The sequence below is a fragment of the Lonchura striata genome, chromosome 1 (assembly GCF_046129695.1).
Source record: "Lonchura striata isolate bLonStr1 chromosome 1, bLonStr1.mat, whole genome shotgun sequence".
Lineage (NCBI taxonomy): Eukaryota > Metazoa > Chordata > Aves > Passeriformes > Estrildidae > Lonchura > Lonchura striata.
In genome coordinates this window covers 58,764,302-58,781,204 of record NC_134603.1, presented here as the reverse complement: position 1 = coordinate 58,781,204, position 16,903 = coordinate 58,764,302, and positions in this window count along the sequence as shown.

Genomic DNA, 16,903 nt, shown 5'->3' with positions numbered 1-16,903 from the left:
AAGCATATTTTCCTAGGCACGGTCTGAAATTCCTGCCTCCCTATAAAATGAATGCATTTCCCCAGTTAAATGTATAGCACTAGCTTAAGTGAATGGGGTGTGTGTTTGCTTTGTTTTTCTTATTAAATATAGATTTGTGGTCAATCAGGAGTTGTAAAAATATTACTGAGGTGGTTACAGCCAATAATATTTTCCTTTGATAATTTTATGGCCCTGTGGTCAAAACATGAGTGTCTGGAGTGTGAAAGGAAGCAGAATCTGATTCTGCATGCCATTACCAACTTGCTGGTAATTAAAAAACTGAAAAGTCAACAAAAAAGTGCAATGTATTCTCACTGTAGCTGTTGCTGCAGTAGTCCCTGCCAGCCACAGAGATTTGCAGGCTAAACCTCACCACTGGCACTGTTTTCCCTTCTCTTTCCCCCTTGTCCTCCCTTTTTCCTTGCAATACTTAGCTTTTTTCCTGACCTAGAAGAAGCCATCACCAGAGATAAATATTGTTTTACAAATATAATTTTATCTATCATCTGCGTCTGGCAGGGAAATGCGATTTCACAACAAAGAATTTCTTGGTTAATGGGAGATTTCCCTCCCACCCCTTGGAGCACTGCCTGCCTCCTTCCACCCCTCCGCTTTGTACCAAGCTGCTTCCCATGTTCCCACTGTGCCATGGCACTGCTGGAGCTGGCAGCCACCCGCTGCCCCATCCTGGGGTGCTCCCCACTTCCCTGACAATGCCCATGGGGATGCCCCCGGCCTTGGCTGAGCCGTGACCACAGTGCCCACACCAGGCTGGCAGCGTGGACATGGGGCGTGTGGAAAGGGGCTCTGCACCGGTAATGAACGAGCAGGAAGCACATCCCCAAGGGAAATCCCACAAGGGCTGCTCTTCTCCAGAGATGTCAGCAGAGAACAGGAAAAGGTCTGCAGGTGGGCTTCTGAGCTACAGAGAAGACAGAATAAAATGGGCACTACCCTTTAGGATATAGCAAAGTTGGTTATCTGAGACTGACAGTTCCCCTTTGTCCCCTGACTACAATATCTGATATGCTGTGACAAAATGCTGAGAGCTGGAGAAACACGGTGACAGCCCTGCACCTTTTCCTTTCATTGGCTCTGTGGCCACCATGTATAGAATCTGCAGGCTCATGCACCAGGTTGTTAAAAATGTTTCATTTTTCTGAAATATGGAACTCTGAAACTTCCAGAAAGAAAAATACACCTCAAAAATGACAGGTTTTTTCTCCCTGTAATGACTTGAAGATATTGCAGCATTGGCCCTAAGAAGGAATCCTCTCTCATGAAGCACTGAGTGGCCAGACTTCACTAGTGTTAATTTTTTAATCCTTTTTTGCTTCCTTACCAAGCAACAGCAACCAGTGTAGCAAAAGTGCTGCCATCTCAACCAAGCCATCCCACTGCCCTCCTCCTGACACTGCCTCGCACACATTACGAACAGAGAGATGGACTCTCACACTGATAACTGCCTGAATGACATAAATATCACCCCAACCCCACAAAATTATCTTTTCTGCTAGTCTGGGACTGGCCACTCCCAGACAGTGGGCTCACAGAGGTCGGCTCTTCCTCCAGCCCCACTGGGCTCCCTACAGGCAACCCCAGGGCACTGGGGCATTTTTGCCTCCCCTTCACTTTCTGAAGAGGGCAGACAAAATCCTCTTCACTCCTGTTCAACAGAAGATGGGGTATGAACAACCATTCATGAGGCAATTTGTCTCTGCCATTATTAAGGACTGCATATACTAATTAGATTACATATAATACATACCAATATATGCATGAATACATGGTATTAAAAAGAAACAAAAGATTTTAGTCCTGCTTGAGCCTCTTTATGTAGTGTCTGAACACAACATTTTGAAATATAAAGGTACAAAGCTTTTATTTTTTTTCTTTTTCCTGGGGGACAGCATGAGGCAATAATTATACTCCCCATCTTTTTATAATTTTTTTTTTCCCAGAAATAATGTCTTAAAAAAAATGAGAAAAAAAGTGCCAGCATCGTTTCCACCCACACACTTTTTCTGTTTTTACCTCTTCAGAATTTTGGTGGAAATAAAATAGGATCCAATTATAAAATTGAGAGAAAAAATGGATTTGTCAATTGAAAAAATGTTAACACTTGCAGAAAATTATATAGGCATTTTCTATTTCATATTTTTTATGAAAAATCAGGACATTCTGAAAAAGTTGAAATGTTATTCTAAAGTATTTCAGTTTTGTCAGCTCACTATTTTTCAACAAACACGTTTTCAGTCAAAAATTGTCAATCTCCTTTTCTTCTCAGATCCTTTTGCGACTACCTCTCAGCTTCTCCTTATACCATCATCTGGCAGCTTCTGGGCCCACAGTAAAGATCATTTACTTGTTACCAATTTTCAGCTAATTGGGTCTTTTTCCTCGTGCACTCTACAGCAAAGGCAAGAGAGGGGTCAAGACCCTCATACTCCACCCAGCATCTCCCTCAGTCACCTTTCTGGACTCTGCTTTTGCAAAGGCATTTGTGGATAGGCAGAGGTGACCTGAGACAAGTGACAGATTGCTCTATTCAGCAATTATGGGAACATCACTTTTGGTAGGGATTATTTTGGTGGGTTTTTTCCTGGCATTGTTTTTTTGTTTGTTTGTTTTTGGGTTGTTGTTTTTTTTTTTTTTTTCCCAAAGCACAAATATGGATTTATCTGGATGGGAATATGTTCCACAAATTAAATGTCTCATCGTGAGAGTAAGAGGGAGAGCATGCACTAGATTAGTTAATAGGTCTCCCATCTATACTGTCTATGAGATGATGATAAGCATACCTAGAAACACAGGAAACGATTCACAAAAGCAATCAGATAATGAGGAATATTATTCTCAGAAGGTCCTTCCTGTGTTTGAACAGGGGGAACAAATTAAAAGCTCAGGTTGTGTGGTAGCTTGGAAATAGTGCACATGGTGACTAAGACTCTTATCAGAGGCAGCAGTGAAATAACATTTTCTGCTAAAGAGCTTGTAGAAATATGTTACAAAATTATTAATAATGCATTAAAAATTTGCAAAAGCATGAAGGCAGCAATAGTTGAGCTGTGTACTCCCAGTCTTTGAGTGGAAAGGCAGAAGTGTTTATAAGGCATAGACAAGGAGGTGGCTTCCAGTTAAAATTGCTCACAGCACTAAACATGGGGGTGATAATACAGTTTTGTTATTGCTTCTGGTAGAATTGTGCTGGAGAAATACAACACAGCTCAAGAGAACAGAGCATACCCTTCTTGAGAAGCAGAGATCCAGCTTGGTTCTGGCTGCGCTAGAGCAGCAGCAGCAATCAACCCCTGAAACCAGCTGCACAGCCGCGGCCACCTTTGGAAATCTGCAGTGGGCAGGAATGGTAAAACCCCTTAGAACAGCCTTTCAGACAGGGTCCTGTCTGAAAAAACATCCCATCAGCCAGGCTGCAGTGTTGGCTTTGTAAACTCCAGGGAGGAATGCAGTGATGGGATGCAGGCTGGCAATACGCACCGGCAATGCCCGTAAAGGAAACGTTAAGCAGCTGCTCATAGTGTGCTCCATGGAGGACAGAGACTGGTCACACCAGGGTGCAAATCCAATCCCCAAAGCAGTGATATCCCAAGGTTAAGGTTTGTTAGTGACCTCTCTTTCTTTAGAAAGCACCACTGCTGCTTGACCAGACACTGAGGCTCCTCTTCAGACTGATAGGCTCATAATTTTTGTGTCCATTTCTGTCCAAGCCAGCACCTTCTTCCCCTGGCATAATTTCAGTGAATTATTTATGCTCAAAATACATGTATGTTCCAGGTCTATGAGAGACAACCTTACAGTTAGCAAGGCAGAGATGTATGCATCTAACACTTTATTATAACATGTGTAAGATGTATTATTATTATTATTATTATTATTATTATTATTATGCTTTTGGTCTCTTTTGATTTTGTGGAGACTGGGAAAAATGACACTTTTTAAAAGTCTACACCTTTAAAAAGCTAATCTTCATGCTTTATTAATAAATATGTAAGTACCCCACTGGTATCTTCATTGAGTATCATTCCCTCTCATTCTTGGTTCACTCTGACATGACTTGAAAAGTATGTGCTGTTTGCCAGAGATTTCTTTTTTAATGTCATTATTCCAACCATGAGATAATATTGAGCAGTGGAAAAAGGACAGGTGACCTGCCAGAAGATTGAATAACCAAAAAGTGCCTTTAAATTAGACAAAAGCCTTTTGCTTTCACTTAAAAAAAAAAAAAAAAAGAAACTCACACTTCTTCCCAGGTATGATCCAGACCTGTTATATACAACAAAGTTGTTCAGTATAAATCTTTATTTCATATTTCAGAAGGAATGCGATAGAAAACCCATTCTAACAATAAATGCTAGTCACCTGAGGTCTATAGCTTGTTTTGCAGCTCAGAAAAAAAAAGCCTCTGTTCACCGTTGGCCAACCGAGTTACATTTTCTGCTATTATTAATGCATTGCAAGGGGTTTTTTCATATCAATTTGAAATTATACATCTGGGAAATCCCAGTACAACGGCAGTCAATGCTTTGTTTCTCTGTGTGGCCCTTTGCAATTACTAGAATGTGCAAATATAATTTAGCGCAGGTAAAATTCAATCAGTCACCCCAAGCACAAAGAAATCTCCATCTCCCAGAAAAAAACCCAGAGAGTGTTTCCCTGCAAATGGCACAAGGGAGCTGTAAGAGTTTCTAAAACAAATTTATTAGAATATTTAAATTCAAGTTGTAATGGGAAATTTAGCTCAATAGGTGAGGTGGTGGCAGGCTGAAACCCAAGCGAGGCAGGCAGGCAGCTTTTGGGGCTGTGGGCTCACTCAGGTTACAGCCCCAGTCCTGCCTGCAGGAGGTGATTGCAACACCAGGCAGGCAGGTTGTCCCCCCAAAAAGCAAACCCCAGGGGTGCAAAGGAGTGCTGGGGGTACTGAGGGATGAAAGGGGTGCCAAGGAGTGAGGGTAGAGGCGGAGCTCTCTCGTAGTAGCACCAGAGAAGGCAGGAGATGTGGTCCTCAGCCAGGCTCCACACACAGCCATTGACCACAGAGGCACCACCTGCCCAGCTGCGGGTGCTTGGGGGCCACGTGCCAGGCTTACAAAAAGCAGGCGCAGGAGAGAGTTCCATAGTTTTGTAAAATTATACCTTAATTAGGAGGTATAGCTTTAAAAAGAGAAAATTAGGGGGAAGAAGAAAATGCCACTTTTAAAGACCACTGTATTTATGTTTCTCAAGCAACTCCAGTACCATAACGTTTTGTTTTTGTCAAGCAGCAAAGGCTGCCCTTTGTTTCCCACTATGTTCAGTAGGAGCTGTGTCACTGCCTTCAAAGGGATCAGGATCAGGCCTCCAACACGTTAATAAGCAACAAGAATTATGGAAAGAATTGCATTTAATGTGAAGTCAGGCTGCCTGCAGTGATCGCACCACACAGCCTGTCACAGATTGCTTTGTGCTGGAAACCTACAGCATGGACTGATCTGTGGATGAGACAACTGCAAGACATTCCTGCATGGCAGGAATATGGAGGGAGAAGATGAGAAACAAGTCAGCAGCATCTAAGTGCATATGTGGATGGCTTGAAATCTCCAGATACACACAGCTCCACTTCTGACACTTTGAGAGCACTGTAGACATGGTGTGCAAGAAACAGCCTTTACACTTCCTGAACAATCATGACCTTCCTGCCAATGAAAAGGACCTGTTCTGCTCTTGTACATCTAAAATGCCAAAGTTCTAAAAAGCACACACCTCAGCATAAAGAAAGAGCCCTTTCACAAGTACTTTGGAAAAGAAAGTATAACAGTTTTCTTTGTCACTTCCTTCTGAATAAAAGCATTCCTACCTACCTTCTAGAAGAAAGAATCAACAAAGGAACATATTACTCCAAAACACCTCCAAGCATACAAAAATAGATTGGGGGATTATGTCTAAGGTAACTCCCATGCTGGCTCTTTGTCTATGCAACTCATCTTACTAAAAAGGCTCAGGCAATGTTTTAGTTTCTTGTCCTTGTAAGCCCAAAGGAAGCTGCTACCACAGCAAGTGGACCTGCTGCAGCATACAGCAGAGCATTAGCACAGCATCAAAGCTGGAAAGTGTTCAGCCAGTGTGAGATCAAGGGGGGCTTTTGCTTGTTGTGAATAGGAAAGACTGAGAAACTGATTAATTTCCCAGAAATAAACAGCAGAGCTGAGGGATAGTGCAATTTACTCATTCCCCAAGCCGTGATTGTACCTGAACACGTCCTTCTACCCATAGCAGGAAGCAAGGTTATTTCTGTGATCTGGCATCACCATCACTGAGCTGTTTTCCATTCATCCGTCTAGCAGGTCGCCTGCACGCTGTGGCAACTGGTTTTCTTCACAGAATGAGCAGCTTTGAAAAACAATCTTTGTAGCCCCAAACTAATTGTGGACAATGTTTTCACAACCCTTCTGATCAAAAATGTGCCTACTTTCCTACCCACTCATATTTCTCCTGCTCTGATCTTCACCTTTGGACTCAGTCTTTGCCTCCTTTTGCTCCTACAAAGAAGCAAAGCAAAGCCATTTCCTGGAAGTTCCTCCCTTCTTCCTTCTAAATCACTCAGTTACATCCTGTTTTTATATTTTGCCCTAAACCTTTCCATTGGACTATAACTTACAACTGACTGTGTAAAACAACATCAATATTGTAACAGCCACTTCGGAGATGCAGTGATGGAGCTCTCTAAATATGCATATTAAAATCTTATGAAATTTCAGGGGGGTGAGGGTAAGAAGTGCCATGAACATCCAGGTGCTCATGACTAAATTGTTTTCAAATTTTTTTTTTTTTTTTTTAATTTCCAACTGGCCTGGAAATAGCAAAATGTAAAAAAGGTGCCTACGGTTGTTTTGAAAAGCTCCCATGTTGCTACAGCCCCTGCTTACCTTATGGATTGCTTTAATTCGGGGTATGACATTGCTCCTGGCATATGCTGAGTGGTTGCACCCCCACCTCTACATTAAAAATCAGTGTTTCCTCTGGAAGTTAAAGCATCCTGAGGAAGAGAAAGAAAAGCAAGAGGATTTATCAGACAGTGCCTGACACATCGTAAAGATGCAGCATTGTTATCAGGTATCATTCTAACACACTTGCTGCTCTACACCACTCAAAATTTTATGACCACAAAAACAACCCGCACATACATGCCAAAGTGTGACTAGCCGAAGACAGCTCTCAGCATGTTAGCTTCATTTCGCTCAAGAGACAAACAAGAGATCACAGATGAAACTGCCTCCACACACTGATGTGAGCAGTAATGTAGGGTTTTGTCAGGGAGTCAATGCAGCTACCAGACCAAGCGCTTTCTTTTCGAGGCTTATAGTACCTGTAAAGCCTTCTGCTTAAAAGCCAATCAAATAAGACACTGAGTCACTTAGTTGCTTCCTAGAGACACATAACAAAAGCAGTCACTGTATGAATAGTTGATGCAAATATTTTGTTCACAGTTAATTCAGAATGAATAACACAGAATCATATGGTTACTTTCTCGCTCAGGTACAGCAAGATCTATAATGCATAAAATTGATGTTAAATGTATAAAATCTCCTGCTTGGAACATCAAAACATAGTCATGGCCTTGAATGCTGATGTTAAATCTGAAACATTCCACATACCACATGGACTGCAGCTAACATTAACAGCTTTCCATTGTAACAGCTACATTGCTGTAATTGGGCAGACACTGGCTGGGGATTTCTTCAGAGACCTATTTTTCAATTAAAGTTTAATTTTCAAGTAAAAGGGCTTATACAGAATGAGATCGTGTGCACACCTCATTGTTGCACTGTTCCAGAGCATGTGATTTCTGGGTTTCTTATGGACAGAACAGTGCAAGCTATGAAAGGAAAAGCAAAAGAAATAAAGGCAGGCTGATGCTTTCCTCTCCAGGTTCAGGATAAAACAGATATCCTGGTCAGCAATTGCAGATGTGTGGTCAACTTATCTAGTACACCACGAGTTGTCTTAGCAAGAAGAAACACATTCTGCATTATTTTCCTCTCAAGTGAAGACAAACAGGAAAAAAGACCATGAGGGAAACAAGAAAGGTGTTAGTCAAGAAAACTGAAAATTGCTCTTCTAGGAGGTCAGTTTTGCTGCAGTGTGGGTTTAGGCTCCCTAATGCTCACTACCTGACTCCTCTGATATTACTATACATCTGCCTGGGGCTGCTGAAAGGAATAACCTCACAAGAGAATCAAACCCCAAGTGTCCTGTGAATCCCTGCTGTAACTCCTGCCATTCCTGCTCTCCCTATGCCTGCAGGCACCACTATGGGTCACTTTGGTGGAGTTCAGGTAAATGCAGGAAGACAACTCTCCTCTCTGGGTCCAGACAGCTGCTCCCAAGCATTGCAGGGAAAATCCATTACTGCTTCCTGGTGTTAAACAGTTAAACCAGATGGATTTGAAGATCTAGGAAATTATGAGGATGAGATAACTACATTTGTGAGAACATTTGTTTTGAATCCAAACCATTTCCCCAAGTGTATTAATATGAATTACCAGGAGATTGTCTGAAGATTTATATGTGTAGTATTCCAAGAGAAAAGAAAAAAGAGCTGGAGCAGGAATAGTCAGTTTTAAATTAAGATAAATTACTCCAAGTTTCATTTTAAAATATACTCATGTCCATTGTTTATGATCCTAGAGTTCAAAATGCTGAACGTGTCTGCTGAGAGGATATATACCTCCTTTGCAAAACTCTGCTCTAGTTATTTGAAAGACAGCCTGATAACATCACAAGGAAAAAAAAATGGGGGGAGGGGGAGAGAAAAGGAAAGAAAGAAAGTGGAAGAGAAAAAGAGGGACTGAGAATACATAGCATTATTGACAATTGCTAATCTTGTGGGGGTGTTTTCAAAAGTTTTAGGCATCAACTACAAATTAAATTTTGCCAAGATGAACCAGAGTATAGTCCCTCTCCATTTACATAATCAAATAAAAGGTAAGATTCAGCAGCATGAATACTCAACCTGCCAGTAAACTGTTTGTTTCTTAGAAATAGAGAGAAAAAAAAATTCTCTAGCAAGTTAGCTCTCTCTCATACAGTTCATATTATACATGGCAGAGACAGAAGATATAAAATTTGCTACAATATATTAGTTTGATAACATTGTAGAGAGTTTCTCATCAAAATACAGAGATGGGGAATTATGGTTCCAAGACCTAATTTAATAACAAAGTATGCTGTTGTTAAAACCATTTTTTGCCTGCTCTCTATAAGAAATGTGTGCATTGTGTGAAGAATATGGGAAGAAAAATGAAAGAATTATGCAGACAAATACTGGTATGTGGCCAGAGCTTAGGAAAACATGTATCTGCCTCTCAGTGTCCTTATTGCCCATAAAAGAACATTTCACATGGTCAACAGCTCAAATTTATGTGGACCCTTAGGGGTAAATTTTCAGTATAGTGAATAGAACTCACATAAGCAATCGTGTTATTGTTAATGGGAGTTCTGTGGCTACTTCTTCCACTCCATGCTAAACATGGTGCCCCTTGCTGTAGAAAGCTGTGTACAGACCACTCTAGCTTCCATTCTTGTTCTTGTCCTCCATCAGCAGTCCCAGAAGAGCAATGCAGAGTGACCCAGACCAGAAAACCACTTGTGGCTTCTCCTCGTACCCTGTTGCTGGCAACCACTGCGAGGGCATGTCCCTTCCCCCACCATAAGGACTGCACAATAGCTGTGATGCTCTTGCCCTTCCTCCATTGCTGACTGCAGGTGAGTCTCCCCCTGGCTTCTCTCCCTGCCCAGAAATGTGCCATTGTCTCTGCTGTGATTTAAGTGCTGGAGACCTTCCAGCAGGTTTGGAACATCTTTGTGTCCCCCTTCTCCCTTGGGTGTAACCAATAAAAAGGAAGGTCTTGATTCCACTGATTTTGCTGTTTTTTTCTTGAAGACTGTTTGCTGCTCCTACCCCCTTCGTATCTCTCTTGTGATGCTGGCTGTACTGCACCCAAATAACCATTTGGTCATGATGAACTGAAACCAGTGCAGGAGCATTATGAATTGAAACAAGAGTTTGAAAATAGGTAACCAACAAATGCCTGACAATAACTGTAAGACTTTGAAAAGAGGATTGATTTTCTTCACTGCAACTAAGCTTTAGAGTGACATCTTAAAACTTTTATCAGCAAATCTAAGGGCTAGAAATTTCACTTACATGTGTGTCTTCCCTAATCACCTGGCTACAGGCACTAGGACATGAATAACAATGCCAGGTATTGCAAATTTTGCAATGAAATTGTGTCTGTCAACAAAACCAGAAGTTGCTGTGCACTAACAAGCCACTTTGCTCTGACAGCTTGAACATCCACAAGAACTTTGTGGCTGTTGTTCACACACTATTTATATTCCTCCAGCCTGCTGTGTGGTTACATACAGGTCTGGAAGTTCAGCTGCCCACTCTGGACAGAAGGACACTCACCCAGCCAGCAGGAGCCTATTGTTCTGTCACACCCTGCCCTGATGTGAAATTGAGAGGGCTCCACTGCTTGGTTTGCTGATGGGTGTGGTCAAAGTCCACTGGTGTCAGGCAGATGATTACCATGTTTCTAATGGCGAGGTCAGGTGCTCTGTTCTGGTTTTGGAGGTCTGTATGGAGCAGTGATTTCTTTATACTTGGTCACAATACCGCGCATCATTTAAAAACAAAAAAGATGCTGTCAATATCCAGCCAATCTTATAATCTTATTGTTTATCTGGCAAGAAGTGCAAATAGTCAGCAATGCTGAAGGTGCTCCTCTCTCTCAATACTGGTTGAACATCATTTGTGAACGGACTGCATCCACAGAGGAGAAACATGCACTTCAAGAAGATGTGAGTACACAGACACTTTTCAGACACTTTTCCCTGTTGAAGTAATGAGAATCCATGTAACATCAAGGAAGTCTCACTTGGAGACAAACACATGGCCAAGGACATAATGATTTCCTGGTAATATTTGTAGGGTCATCCTTATAACCTATACCACAGAGAGCTCCAGCTTGAAGGAGGAAGAGTTTCACGATCAAGACTCCTGTCTATATTTTTGCAGCACTGGCTAGAGATAAGGTACCAATTTTATTTGCCACCATTTAATTCCTTTCTTTTTAATTAGATGTGTTATGTACTCAGAATCTTATTTTGGATTGGTCTCACAGCCCATCATATTTCTTAAACTATGATAGGACAATTGACCATTAATTCAAAGCAGTGCTAATAATGGTCGCCACAGCTACTAGGAGAAACAAATGGGAAGGCTGTTGAAAGACCTCTCCACTTTTAACCCCCTTGATACAAATTTAGATTGAAGTCAGACAAACAAAACCTCAATAACTCAATTATGCTTTGTTTAATAGTATGATTCCCTTTTGGTCTACATTATTGGTCAGTTCCTGGCGTATGAGGAAAAAAATGAAAGACTGGGAGGGAATGGAGGTGTAAATTGTCTAGGAACACATGTACCCCTTCCATGCCATGCCTTTCCATAAACCTCCCAATGATAGCCAGTGGAAAAAGGCTGCCCAAAATCAGTCCCTGAGCAAGGCCAGGGCACTGAGGAGCCTGTGAGCTGCAAAGCTGACCTTGGTGACAAAATGTACCCAGATCTTTGAGAGAGTGGGCTGTGGCAGACGGTAACAGAGCTCATGGGGGTGAGGGGGAGTTGTCTGTCTCACGACACAAGCCCTGAATATATTGTGATTTTTGTTCTTGGAACTAATCTCGCCTACCTTCTCCCCTCCCTCCCTCCTTCATTTTCTTCTTCGACATGCAGCCCTGATCTGGTATACTGCCTGAGTGGGAATTGCCCGCAGGTCCTGATGTAATAGCTGTGCCATATGGTCCCTTCACACAGTGGGAAGGTGGAAAAATCCAGAAGGAAAAAAACCAGCAGCATCCCTGGAAAACTTTATGTAGCAGCTCAGCAGAACTACAGCTGTGGCCACAAACAGAGGAAACAACTGGAATATTACGCATGATGCATAGGGCACAGCACACGGCCTCCCCAGAAGGCAGCTGAGCTTTATGTCCCATTTAGCTGAGAAACCTCCCCGCGTGCCGTAAAGCTCCATTACAGCACACAAGCAGGTGTGGCAGCCCCAGTGTTTTCCGTGGTAGATCGCTCAGCTCCTCTTCCCTTCAAACTACCCTCTGCTGGCTGCCTTTCTCCAGGTGTCTGCAGAGGAAACTAATGAGACTGATTGGGATGTGCTGATCAGCTTTCATTATGAGCTGTTCTCTAGCAGTCCGATTAATCAAAATAATGGTATGTGCTGTGTATGTATTTTATGGCTGTACCCAATTTTGCTTTCAAAACTAAAATAAGACACCTGTTTTCCCCACCCTCTCTTGCTGAGTAGTCCCTTTAAGAGCATAACCTTGTTATCAAATATATGATATACCATCAGAGCTGGGGAGCTTCATATGCACATAAATATCACTCTTCCAGTTTGTGCTTTTTATACTAGCAGAAGAATCTAATGGAAATAAATTCAGTCCATGGGTCAATTACAGGCTTATTTTCATATTTATGGACTTAATACTTCCACACACAAAAAGATTCTAATGATAGCCTAAGGCACCGAGTAATCAAAACAACAGCTATTGAAAGGGAAAGAACCAAAGAAAAGTACCACTTTGAAATTCTAGCCCTATCTCCTGATATTGCTATATACACTATGCAAAAAAATGCTTTTTCACAAATGAGTATGATTTTTTACCTGCTTACCATCAGGGTAATGTTAAAAAGAAACTAAAGGTAAGAGTTGTTACTGTAACAAAAGCCAAAATTTTTGCACCTCCAAATTCAATAAATTAATGCTTCAACATGAATAATCAAAATTCCTTCTTCCCTCTTGTTCCTCCCTGTCTTTGTGTCCGTTAGCAAAGGAGGCAGGATACTATGCTTCCTTCACAGATGGGGGATGTCCACATGCTCTGCAGTGACTGAAGGGTTCTGGAGGCATTGGGCCCCTCTATGAGAGATAGCAGGTGTCCATTCCTCACGGGGAGGCTGCATGTCTTTGGAGGCTTCAGCACTGCCTTGGGGAAGAGGGAAAGACCAGCTTTAGTTTACTCTGTAGAGCTGTTGGGATAGGTAGTAGAGAGATATGGAATTTAGAGGGGCTAAAGAAGCTCCTGCCCTGCCCTGCCCTACTCTTCCCTGCCCTGCCCTGTGAAGGGGCTCCTTCTTCCCTGATACTGGCCATGGAAGGCAGGAAGCATTCCCACCCCTGCTGTTATTGCTTGATGCAGCCCCCTCCAATATAATTAATTAATTTCCTCTTGGAATCTGCTGGGCATGTAAGTATTTGTTATCCCAGCTTTTGTGTGGGGAAGGGAAGATGTTTAAGCTTTCAATGCCAGCTGAAGCAAGATAGACTGCACAAGCTATCACTGAGCACTTCATGCATTGCAACTTCATTGTGTTGTTTCTTGAGTTAGCTATTTATTAAGAGTCCCTGGATTGGAGCATCTTGCATGTGATTGTCTATAAATGATATGTAGTTACTTGGAACATTTTGTGAAGTCACAGCAATCTCTATTGACAGTGCACCTATTAATTTGGTGTAATATTTTCCAGCCATCAAGAGGATTTTTATGGATCTGAATTAAATGCAAAGGGCCCTAAACCTCAAGCCTTAGTTCTCTAGAAATCTGAGATAAGAAATAGCAAAAGAAAATGAAATATTTTCCTCATTTGCTGATTATTTCCATGGCCCCTGAATGCCTATGAATAAACTGTGCCACATCACCTGACACATGAAAAATAGCCATACAGGAAGCTTAATATTTGCTGTAACCTCAGTTTCCTGGAGTTGGAGTGCTCCCTTAAATAATTTACAGCTCCAAATGTGAGATAAGACTATCTCCAGTTCTGGCTTTGTTGTCCTGGATTGTTCTAAACCACTTTCTGCAAGGGACATTCATCATTGCAGAGCCAGCTTTACCTTCATCCCACGTAGACATCTGAGAGACAGCAACCGGAAAGAATGCCAGAACTGGAGATAGTCTGATGTCATTTTAATGATTGTAAATTATTGAAAGAAGAATGCTACAGACAGAGTCACAGTAATTTGGAAGTGTTTGCTAAAATGTCTAAGAGGTCTTGAGTGACAGTCTCTACTACACAGACGCAATGCAAATAACGTTAATGACTTTCATTTGAGAGGGAAGAAGAACATAGGGCAGAGCAAAATTTCCAACTCTATGCTTCAGGACTGTCAACGGAAAAAGGAAAAACTCCACTCAGGAATGACTCCATCAATTCTTTTTACATTCCAGTAGCATTCATAAGATAAATGTAATTAAAAGCAAAAAAAAAAAAAATCCAGCTTTATTTAAACACAGATTACCAAAGACCACAACTTTTATCCATTCCACTCAACATACTAACTTCAGCTGACATCAGTAGTATCTAGCACCAGATTTGCTGGGGTCCAGCAGGCAGAGAAGTTCCAGAAGCTGCCAAAACTGTTTTGTTATGACTAGAAAGAAGGAAAGAAGGGAAGAATTATGAGGACAGTAAGAACTGCTGTGATAGCTTTGGATATGAAACTGCCCTGGCAGCTGTGACCCTAGACTGAGCTTGGCGGTGGGCAGTGAGGAGCTCCCTAACCCAGAGGACAGGAAGCTAGAGGATTACCACAAAGAGCAGCAAGCTGACCTCTTGCCTCAGGAAGTGAAATGGCTTGGACTGTGATCTTTTCAAGTACCTTCTCCAAAAGGAAATTTTAAAGACAGTGCAGTAACTGAAAAGACTTTTGCAATGTCAAGAAGTGCTTTCTACGCAGTATTACAAACTCTCACCACAGATTACAGCATGTGTCTTCTCTGCCACACAGGCATTATCTCATCTCTTTAAAAGACGGGTAGATTCAGTCACAGAGAGGTCATATCCAAAGTCACATACAGAGCTGGGAATTAGGACTCATCAAGTTGCACTATGGCAATGTAAGGCATGGTATCCATTGACTTCACAGTGGGAAGCCCAGCATAAAAAAAAAAAATGCACAAAAACAAACAAACAAACAACAACAACAACAACTAAAACCCCCAAAACCTACTGTCATTTGAGGCATTTTCCACTTCCACACATCTGCTTGGGGCACTAGATATTGGCTCCAGGTCCCCAAACCTTGGGAAACAGAAGGCTTCCTGCATGGCCTCTTTGGTTGTGTTCCTCATTTCAGGCCATTGTTCCAGACTGGATCTTTTGTTTGGGCCTCGGCAGGCAGAAAGACAGAGAATACTAATGAATGTCTTCGCTGCAAGCACAATATGAGAGGCATCTCATTTTCATTTTCTTTCCTGTAAGTCTTGAGTTTTAAACTCAAGCTATGCAATCAAAATGGAATTCTCCATAAAATGATGGGCCCTCCCCCTTGTGCAGGTAGTTGAAAGACACCGAATAAACCACTTCACAGGCAAACCCACTCAGCCTTAAATGTTAGAGACATTAAATTTATTGTTGCAGAATGGAAATTCTTGGATATTTATTGGTAAAAATAGGAAATTCCTCTTCTAATATTTAAACTTCAAGTACTGTCCATACTTAAGAGATTTGATGCAGGTGATTGGGTTGCTCCACAATTGGTAGGAGAAGCTGACATCATCGTAACAACAACTCTGGCTTCTGTTTGTTTCACCTAAATTTTTACCTCAAGAATCATGGATGAATTCCCAACTTGTGGAAAGGTTCCTGGTTGTTGTTGTCAGCAGCACCCTCAGAACCCTGCTTATCCCTAATCTGCAAAGGTAGAGAGTCTCTTGTATGCTTATGCATATATTTTACCTGGCATTGCACACAAGTAAGCTTATCATGCTTCTTGTTTGATCATGCTTCGCTAGTGTAAGCAAAACTCCTACTTTTCAAGAAATGCTACCAGAAGTTTGATGCCTCATTAAAGCATCTCCCCCAAATTTCTGGCCCTCTGCTGGCTGAGATTTTCTGAAAGTGTGCAAAGAATGGTTTTGACTTTCAGCAGGCAGTGTTGAGCATCCGCAGCCACCACCGCCTCCCAGGGAGCTCCTGCCTGTTTGACAGTTTTGAAAATCATTAAGTCATTAAGCTACTATTTAAATAAGGAACAAGAACCTAATTTTAGGTACCTGTATCAGGAATCTGTATTTGCTCATTGCCATCACTTCAAAACTCCTCATTCTAGGGGCAGAACAGGATTTACTCAATCTTGACTTCATACATCAGCTGCTATAGTCTTGACCATCTCCTTTTGGTTCCTTTCCTTCAGGAAGTTGTTTGTTCCCACTTCTTGCCTGAGTTTTAAAAATTAAATAAACATCTTTGTGATTTGCATTTATGTGTAGATAGTCTGTATGTGTGTGTGTACACATATGCTTGTATATTTGCATGCCTAGATCAAAATACTTTAAAAAGCTTTACTGTATCTTAATACATATTGTACATCATCAGTGGAAGTTTTCACTGTGTTCACAGAAAGGTGTGTGTGTGTCTCTGTGTGTGTGTATGAGAGAGAAAGAAAGAACAAGAGAGACAGACGGAGAGAGGGAGAGAGAGTGCACCAGGAATTATCTATGCATAAAGAAATTAAAAGAGAATATTTTTCCAGAGCAATTGAAGCCCATCTCCTGAACAATGACGACAGCTCCTCATTTTCGACAACAATAGAGGGCACGTAGGAGTCAGCTCATTAGAATATCTGTGGCTCTTTTCTGTTCTCTCTGCATTAAGCCCCCATAATGTCAGTTGTCACTTATTAATGACAATTAACTAGTAATCAGCAGTGAGACTCTTCGAGGTGGTCCTTGCCTGACAGGTGAAGAAAGAGAACATTGCGTAGTGCCATGCAGTGACATGGAACCTTCAAAGGGAGCACGG